Consider the following 10,800-nt stretch of genomic DNA (forward strand, 5'->3'; position numbering starts at 1 on the left):
AATAATGGTTTATGATACTTTATAATTGGAGATAACAGTAACATCTACCTCCCATGCTGTTGAGAAATCACATCTGTAAAGTGCATAAAGTACTATGTGAAAGTTAGCTATATTATTATAATTATAAAGTAATTTTACATTCATTTTATTATGGACCCTCAAAATAACCCTGTGAGGTAGACGGTGCAAATATTTTATCCCCATTTTGTAAATGAGGAAACTGAGGTTCAGAAACATTAAATGAGTTACCTGTGGACAGATACAGAGTTAGGAAGTGAGACTACAAAAACTCAAATCCATACCCCAAATAAGTCCAGAATTCTCCCTAGTAAGACATGAAATAAATAGAAGCCACAGCAAGCTAGGGTAGAATTAAATTGGAATAACACAATTTTAATATCAAAATGAAAGGTGTTCAATTGCCCAAATGCCGACTATTTTGTAGTCATTATAAGCATTTTTTTATATTGTAAAGAGGAAAAAAATAATGTGCATTTCTCTGCAGTCCTATTTTTTTCATTTCTTCTCCATTTGATTTTCATTGCTGCCAATTTTCTTTGTTTACTCCTCAGTCTTTCTCTTCTAACCTCCCAAAACCCTTTTTTACACTCTCTACCTTCTTAATGTTATACTTCCTCTCTTTGTTTCCTTTCTAATTCGACTTCTGTATTTTGTTTCCCTGTTAGCCAATAAGCATGCAAAATCTTGTGAGAATAAGCCGTTCCTTCAAAATCTAATTGGAAGATTGCAAGCAGCTGATTTCCTGGCAGACTAGAAAAAGGCGTAGAAAAAACCTTCCTGTTCACCTGTGCATTTCAGAAAAAAATCTTAATGAAGAAACCTAGGAAGACCATCAAGTTGTCAGCAATCTATATGTGAAATTAGTATCAATCTCACTTCAGACAAGTGGTAGTGGCACAGGGAGAGTGAAGAGAGCCCCTAGACCGGATCCTTCTTTCTGCTCTGTTATGACATTTATCTAGATCACAGTATGTAGTATGAATGACTCATTCGTTTATTTATTAAACAAGTATTTATTGAGCATCTGTTATGTGAGGAGAAGTTGTAATAGAAGTACATTTTAACTATTTTAGGCTATTCCTTATGGGGTGACTGTACCATATTGGTAAGATGATAAGATCTGTCCTCTCAGTACTCTGACTTCAGAACGTCATTAGTTAAGTCACGAACATTAGAAAATCGGCTCATACCTCCCATACCAGAAAGCCAATGTATTAATTTACAATCTGAGCTACATTTTACCAAAGAGCTAACGTTACAATGGGCTAATGTTACAAAGGCACAGAACAAGGAATAAGATGAGGAAAGCTCACACAAGGTTAAAAGTATAGGCTAGGACAAGCCAGTGGTGAAGATAACCAAGGTTCTAGAAATGAATAAGTGTTTTAGAATAGGGGCATGTATATATCAAAGATCAAAAAGGCCCTAGGTTAAGTTGCCTTCAAGATCAGAGTAGGTCTCAGTAGTTAGAATAATAGTAATGGAATCCAGGGATCAAGCAACTTGGTCATGGAATGTATCCCTATAACAGCATCAGGGCCAATGGGAAATATCATTTTCCTAGCTAGGAGTGACTGAAGATCCTGAGAAGAAGGAGCCACAGAGGACAGGGATAAAGACAGAAAAAGGACATTGGGTGCTTGCCAAAGGTGGGAGCTGATTTCTAGTGAACGGTGCTACTACCCTGAATTAACTATAATCGTCAGAAATTGAAGCCCTGTCCAGATTGCTGATATATTTTGGTATGATCTGCTTGAATAGAACTTTCTATTTGACTGAATGTACCTGCCTTGCACACTGCTAGGATCTGGAGAAATAATCCACTTTCTAGTCTTCTCCAGAATCACCTCTCTTCAATCACTACCTGGTGAACCAACATCACTTATCCTTTGGAGTTTGCTGTTCTTTTTTCCCCAAAAAAGACCTTGTTTATTTGTTATGTGCCCTGTTATAATGAGCTTTGCCTCCAGATAAGGACAGGATGACAGCAATTACTTTCTGGGCTAATGTTTTCTCTAGAGGAATGTGTAAGAAGGGAGACACAAGATGGAAAAGACAGATGTGAGCCTGGGAGACCAATTTCCCTGGATTTTAAGAGGAAGAATTTGAGCTTATATTAAGCTCCTTGGAAACTCAAAAGGATTGAGAGGGAGTAAATGCTTGTTTTGTTCCATAAATTAAAAAATAAAATAAATTTAAATATTTTTTTAAAATAATCCACTCAGACAATATGTAACAAGAATCAGAAGGCAGGCAAAAAATCTAGACCACAGGTGTAGGTCACCAAGAATAAGCAGGGCCTTGCTAGCCAACTCTTTTGCTCAGTCGTATTCTTAATATTCTTTGCATTTAGAAAAGGAGCCAATTTAAAATCTGTTGAAGTTAAGGTAGGACCACTTGACTGGAGTAGAGAAGAAGGGAGAGAAGGCATCCAGATAATCTTATTAGCCCATTTGTGGCCCTAGACAAGTCACTTTTGAGGATTAATTCTTGCCCTAAACAGAAATTGGTAAGTAGATAAACAAGCTATAAATGAAAAAGTTTATGTGTGAGCATAGAATTGGAGTAAAAGGAGATTCCTATAAATAATGGTAGCCCAATCAAGCATGCGTCTCTAATAAAGAGAAGTCGTATAGCAAGAACTGGGAAACAAAGACCAGTACTTTAAAATTAGAAAATCTCTTTCCCTGGAACATTCATGGAAATACTAATAAATTTAAGCCATATTTTAAAAATGTTTTAAAGCTTTTCTAAGAGTCTAAGTATTTGTTTAGTGATGGTGAACATGTGATCAATAAAACAAAGGGAGATTGAGATCAGAGACAAATACTTTAAAAACCACTTGAGTCTCAAAATGAATCATCTGGAGGAGGAAAACATGTAAGTTAGAAGGTTTTTTGTTGTAGCTATTGATGTTTTTCCTCCCACAGCCTGATGTGTGATTTTGTTGGTACTGAAAACTCTGAATGAGAAGTTTCTTCTACCATACATAGTCTCATTTACACAGGTCAGAGACAGTATGTGTCAGTGGTAGAATCTGAACTCAGCTATTCCTAAATCCCAGCCTGGTTCTCTTGCTATTACTACACCATGTTGTACTATGACTAACTTAAAAGCAAATATAGAATAGAAAAATGAAATACTTGTTAAATAAATCATTCTATAATTGGAAAAAAAAGAATGAAAAAAGTATATATATATATGTATATATATATACATATATATGTGTGTGCATTTGAATATATGGATATAAAACCATAAATGAACATCTGTGTATGGGTATGCATATATGTGTGTGTATGTATACTTTAAATTAATTATAAATTAAGAACTTCTAGCAACATTCACCTATGTCATATTATAAAATATATATGCAAGCATACGTACATAGGCATGAATATATACATACATGTGTGTGCTTGTGTACGTATACTTCACAACAATTATATCCTAAGAATTTAGAGCAAAATTCACCAACAGCAACAAAAATAAAGGTGCCAAGAGTATAAAAACTGCCCATTGATTTTCTATGAAGCTGACAATATTCTAAAGGTATTTTGTAATATATGTACATATGCATATATGTGCATGTGCATATGTTATATATACAACCATGTTGTGTGTACAACATGTTTGTATGTACAACCCATTAGAAGTCCCCATGAAAAGAGCTTCAAAGATCAGTAAGAAAGTTCTTTCACCTGGGTAAGAGGGGAGCAAGGTTCAGCCCCAGCCAGATCCCAGGGCAGCAGTAGCCACTGCAGCAGCAACATTCACTTTTGGAACCCTCAGCCTAAATACCCTGGGGATTCAAATGACTGATCTGGGTCTCAGTTCTGAGTGGCGGTCCTGGGGTGAGGAGAAGGGTTGGGGTGGTACAGCTGGTGATGAATGTGGAGAGGGAATCCTACTCACAGTTCCAGGACAGAAAAGAGTGCTTTTGGTTGCTCACAGACCAGAACACAAGCCAGTCTACACCTCTCCCTTGATTGTGTCACCTTGGAGGAACTGAGAATTTACAGGTCCCTAGAGATATCTCAGAGAATAGCTGCATGAAACCTCTGAAACCTAGGGTAATATACCCTCCACTTGACAAAGGACTCAAAACTCAAGTAACTGGTTGGAAAAATGCCCAAAAAGGGGGAAAAATAAGACTATGGAAGGTTACTTTCTTAGTGAAAGGGCATTTTCTTCCAACCTTTTGGATGAGGAAGAACAAAGCATATCACCAGAGGAAGACATCAAAGTCAAGCCTTCTACATCCAAAACCTCCCCAAAAAATATGCAATGATCTCAGGCCATTGAAGAGCTCAAAAAAGATTTTGAAAATCAAGTAAGAGAGGTGGAGGAAAAATTGGGGAGAGAAATAAGAAAGATGCAAGAAAATCATGAAAAGCGAGTCAACAGCTTACTTCAGGAGTCCCAAAAAATGCTGAAGAAAACAACACCTTTAATAATAGACCAACTCAAATGGCAAAAAGAGGTCCAAAAAGCCAATGAGGAGAAGAATGCTGTAAAAACCAGAAGTGGCCAAATGAAAAGAAAGGTTCAAAAGCTCACTGAAGAAAATAGTTCTTTAAAAATTAGAATGGATCAGATAGAAGCTAATGACTTTATGAGAAACCAAGAAATTATAAAACAAAACCAAAAGAATGAAAACATAAAAGACAATGTGAAATATCTCATTAGAAAAACAACTGACCTGGAAAATAGATCCAGGAGAGACAATTTAAAAATTATTGGTCTACCTGAAAACCATGATAAAAAAAAAAGAGCCTACCCATCATCTTTCAAGAAAATTTCAAGGAAAACTGCCCTGATATTCTAGAATCAGAGGGTAAAATAGAAATGGAAAGAATCCACCAATCACCTCCTGAAAGAGATCCTAAAAGAAAAATTCCTAGGAATATTGTAGCCAAATTCCAGAGTTCCCAGGTCAAGGAGAAAATATTACAAGCAGACAGAAAGAAACAATTCAAGTATTGTGAAAATACAGTCAGGATAACACAGGGTTTAGCAGCTACTACATAAAGGGATCAAAGAGCTTGGAATATGATATTCCAGAGGTCAAAGGAACTAGAATTACAATCAAGAATCACTTACCCAGCAAAACTGAGTGTAATACTTCAGGGGAAAAATGGAATTTCAATGAAATAGAGGACTTCCAAGCATTCTTATTGAAAAGATCAGAGTTGAATAGAAAATTTGACTTTCAAATACATGAATCAAGAGAAACATGAAAAGGTAAACAGGAAAGAGAAGCCTTAAGGAACTCATTAAAGTTGAATTGTTTACATTCCTATATGGAAAGATGTTACTTGTAACTCATGAGGTCTTTTTCAGTATTAGGGTAGTTAAAGAGAATACATACGTAGGTGAGTATGGATATGTATGTATATATATATGTATATATATATATAATATATGTGTATGTATATATATGTGTGTGAGTGTATGTGTGCATGTATATGTATATGTTTATGTGTGTATATATATATATTTATACACATAGAGAGAGAAGGTGAGCTGAATATGAAGGGAGAATATCTAAAAAAATAAAATTTACTGTTGAATGGAATGTAAGAGAAAGGAAGAGGTAGAATGTAGCAAATCATCTCACATAAAAGAGGGAAGAAAGGGCTTCTATAATGGAGGGGAAGAGGGGTAGATGAAAAGAAATAAGTGAACCTTACTCTCATGGGATTTGGCTTAAGGAGGGAATAACACACACTCCATTGGATATGGAAATCTATTTTACCTTGCAGAAAGGCAAGGGGGAAGGGGATAGGAGAGAGAAGATAAACTCATCTTCCTAACTCCAAGTCTAGCACTCTTATTCACTCCATCTCCTGAGCCAATTAGCTTCACAGCTCTGTTGTGATACTTCCACCTATGATTCCTTGATTCAGAGTTGTAACCAGGGTGAAATGATAAAGGCTTTGTTTGCCCCAAAGTAGGGCAGGAGATTAGAGGTCCCTGACAGCATCTGCATTTCTTCAAAGAAAAAGGCAGTAGCAACATTTCTATGGGGAGCTGTAAGGTCAATGGTATATAAGGTCTTCACTACCCATTAAAAGACCTCACATGGAAACCTGGCACAGAGTCAAATAGGCTGTGGGTCACAGGGATTCCTACACCTTTCCAAGTAAGTGCTGATTTCCAAGTTTCTCTGCTCTCAGCCAATCAAATGCTGAATCTTTAAATGGAAACAGTACATATTGTATTGCTTGGAGGGAAAGGTGTGGGTGAAGAGAGAAGCAGACCGAGAGAAAACTGAGGAGAAAAGAGACAGACCAAAAGAAGAGCTTGCCTAGGAAGACTTGCTCATGGGGGGGCTTGAAGGAGAGAAATGTTGGTGTTCCCTGTGATGATGAGTACTTTACTAAATCTTGCTGTCTGGTATTCTAACAGGCATGTTTCAAATAAGCATTTTGATTTTGTATTAGAGGAGGAGAGTTTGTTATATTTTGTGAACCAATGATGGAAATATGCATGTATATTCATAAGACCTCTATGGGTATCACGTTGACATTACAGAAGCCAGACCCTGTGCAGAAGAATGAGAGTGATGATAAAACTTCCTCCAAGATCTTGGATAAATAATTCCCCTTCCCTTAGGGAATAGCAATCCCTCAAGTTCCTTCTGTCATGATATTTGGGGGTGAGAGGAGGCAGGAAGTACTTTAAGCTCTTTCAATCCCTTCCTTTATTTGCTAGTATGGCTACAACTTTACTTCTAACCCCCAGTAATCAGGCTTCTTGTATATCAACTATGAAGAAATAATTGACCTCAGTACCTAGCATGTATATTTGCAAAAAGAATTACTCAAAACTTTGTACTTCATGATCCAGCTGTTATACCCCTTCCCCAAGGGACTCATGGAATCAGAGCATTTGATAAGTGGAAGGAACATCAGAAGTCATGTAGTTCAATCCATAAACACAAGGAATTACCATTCTAGTACATCTGACAAGTTGTTGTTCAGTGTCTGATTGAAGGCCCCCAAGGAGGGAAAGTACCCCACCTCTTGAGGAAACACATTCCATTTTTGCATAATTCCATTAGAAAGTTTCTTCCTGATATCAAGCCTAAATTGACTTTACAAATTCCATTCATTGCTCCTGGTTCTACTCACAGGAGGCAAAAACAAATCTAATCAATCCTTCCTCCATGGGACAGCTTTTCATACTTGTTGACTGCTCTCTTGTTTCTCATGTATCTTGTGCTCTCTAAGCAATACTTTCAGTTCCTTCAAATGATCCTCATGAGACATGGGCTCACCTTGGTTGTCTTTTTCTGGACATGCTCCTGTTTATTAATGGCCTTCTTAAACATACAAACTGAACACAATACTCCAGATAAGGACTGAGGAGAGCAGAGTACAGTGAGACTATCATTTTCTTATACCAAGAAGCTGTGTTCTTTTTGAATACATTCCAGGAATGCATTGGCTTTTTGATCACCGCATCTCACTGCTGACATATTTAGCTTGAGTTCACCAACACCCCAAACTCTTCTTCAGAATAATTGCTGTATAACTATGCCTCCCTTATATTTTGCCTTTTTTGATATCCAATGTTCTAGCTTGTTAAGATGTTTTCAGATTTTTACTCTGCCACTCTTGTGCATTGACTCTCTTAACTTTGTAGCTTTTGCAGATCTGATGAGCTTACCCTCTGTACCTTTATCCAAATCAATGATAAAACATTTAAAAAGCTGAGTCAAGCACAAGCTCCTGCTCTACGGGAGGACTTTTGGCCAATTGACATTCAACCATTAACAACTACTTTTTGAGTCTTGTGATCCAACCAGTTCTAAATACATCTTAAATGTATTGTCATCTAGTCCACATATCTTCTGCTGCTCCCCAAGAACAGTATGCAATAACTTATGAAGAGCTTTGCTAAAATCTAAGTAGGTAGGTATTCTCTTACTATTTCTTTTATTGTGTGTAAAAACTTATTTTTGTTCTCTCATTTCTAGTACAAATGTCAATCTTCCCAGCAGAGAAAATAGAAAAAAACAACACTTGAGCAGCTCGACCTTCTCCCTGTCATCATTCCTTCCCATCAAGCAAACCAAATATACAGATTATCCCTTATCTACTAGTTCAATCATTCTTTCAAAAATGGAATGAAGTTAGTCTGACATGATGTGCTCTTGATGAAGCCATTATGGTTCTTGGTAATCACCACTTCCTTTCCCTTCTCTTGTTTCGCTCACCAACCATCTGTTTAATGATATATTATTTTTGAAGGAATGAAAATCAAGCTCACTGACCCATGGTTTGTAGAATCTACTCTATTTCTTTTAAATGAATTGGAAATGTACCCTTCTCCAATTTTGTGAGCCTTCTCCCTTTTCCCCTTGATCTTATGAATATTATCGATCGTAACTCAGCAATCATATCTACCAGTTATTTCAATAACCAAAGATACTTCATTGGAGTCAGATAACCTAAATTCATCAAAGGTAGTCAGGTACTCTCCTATTTCCTTTATTGGGTGTAAAAACCTCTGTTAGTTATTTTGCTTCTCTCATTTCTGATATAAATGTCAATTTTTTTGGTAGAGAAAATACAAGAAAAACAACACTTGAGCAGCTCTGCCTTCTCCCTGTCATTGTTCCTTCACATCAAGCAAAAGTGCTATCCATTTTTCAATGCTTTTTTCCCCTCCAATATTTTTTTAAGAAAATGTCTGATAGTTGCTCTTAGTTTCCTTCACCAGACTTCATTCATTCTGATATTTGACATTCCTAACATCATTTTACATTACATTATCTTATATTATTTGTGTATTTATGATATTTACATAACATGCTCTAATATTCATCCTATGTTATCTGGACTTTCTTTTATCTTCTATAAATTGCTTTTTACATTCTAAGTCATTTGGTGAGTTCCCTGTATATTAACATATCCTCTTCAAACATATCCCATTTTTTCTATTTAATAGAATTCTGCATCCTCCTCCTGTGTATTCAGAATTTCAGCCTTGAGCATCTCCCATCCCTTTGAGGTGGCTTCACCTGTATGATTTTAGTCCATAGAATATTTCCTATCTTTCTCCTAAACCCCTTGAAATCTTCACTCAGCTCGTAGTGTAGGCTGGATCCTGGGGAAACTTGTTCCCAGAGGGATTTGAATAATCTCAAAGAATTCAGACTTGTATATGAACAAGCAGAGTTCAAACAGTTCATTTCTTACCATGAAAGTCAAAGACATTTTTCATTGAACTAATACTTTTCATTTGTCTTAGACTTGCATCATCCGAGCAACTCAAAGCAAAATCATGGAAGGTTTGCATCAGGGTTCAGACCTCCCAGCCAGCTCTGACATAACTTTATTCTTTTGCCTTCATGATCCATTGTTGGCAGTCTTCTTTTTTGAGACATATGTGTGTTTTTTAATCTTCTTCTAAATAAAATTTTATTTTTTCCTTCAAGGCAATTTTTAGCATTCATTTTTACAAGATTTTGAGTTCCAAATTTTTCTTCCTCCCTCCCTACCCTCCCTTCTTCTTAAAATGGTAGGCAATTTCATTTAGGCTATACATATGCTACCATGTAAACATATTTCCATATTAATCACAGTTATGAAAGATGAAACAGATCAAAAGGAAAAAAAACATGAAAAAGAATAAAAGTGAAGAAAGTATGCTTCAATTTGCATTCAGAGCCAGCAAGTTCTTTATCTGGATGCGGATAGCATTTTCCTTCATTGTCCTTTGTACTTGTCCTGGATCATTGTGTTCCTGAGAACTGTCATTTATAGAGGATCATCATACAATGTTGCTGATACTGTGTACAATGTTTTTCTGGTTCTGCTCATTTCACTTTGCATCATTTTATACAAGTCTTTCCAGGTTTTTCTGAAATCTATCATTTCACCATTTCTCATTGCACAATAGGAATTCATTATATTCATTTACCACAGGTTGTTCAGCCATTCCCAATTGCTAGGCATTTTCTTGTTTTCCAATATTTTGTCACCAAAGAAAGGGATGCCATAAATATTTTTGCATGTATATCTTTGGGATACACACCTATGAGTGGTATTATTGGATCAAAGAGTATGTACATTTTGATCACCCTTTGGGCATAGTACCAAATTGCTCTCCAGAATGGTTGGATCAGTTCACAATTTCAACAACAGTACATCAGTGTCCCAGTTTTCCCATATCCCCTCTAACATTTCCTTTTTTGGTCATATTAGCCAATCTGATAGGTGTGAGGTGTTACCTGAGAGTGGTTTTAGATTTGAATTTCTCTAGTGAAAAATAGTTTAGAGCACTCCTTCATGTGCCTATAGATATTTCACCTGAAAAATTCCTGTTCATATCCTTTAACCACTTATCAATTGGGGAATGGCTTGTATTCTTATAAATTTGACTCAGTTCTCTATATATTTGAGAAATGAGCCCTTTATCAGAGACACTTACTATAAAGATTGTTTCCCAGCTTTCTGCTTTCCTTCTAATCTTGGTTGCACTGGTTTTGTTTTGCAAAAGTTTTTTAGTTTAATATAACCAAAATTATCTATTTTACATTTTATAATGCTCTCTGTCTCTTGTTTGGTCATGAACCTATAACTCACTTAACTTTTCTTTTAAGAATTTAGATGCTATGCCATATGTATGGTTCACATATGTTTAGTATTGATATTACTTCATTGTCTATGGTACCTTTTAGCAAGATGCAGTTGCCTTCCTTATCTCTTTTAATTTTTGCTTTTGCTTTGTGTGAGATCAGGCTTGCTACACCTGCTTTTTTACATA

Source organism: Notamacropus eugenii, chromosome 2 (assembly GCF_028372415.1).
Source record: "Notamacropus eugenii isolate mMacEug1 chromosome 2, mMacEug1.pri_v2, whole genome shotgun sequence".
NCBI lineage: Eukaryota > Metazoa > Chordata > Mammalia > Diprotodontia > Macropodidae > Notamacropus > Notamacropus eugenii.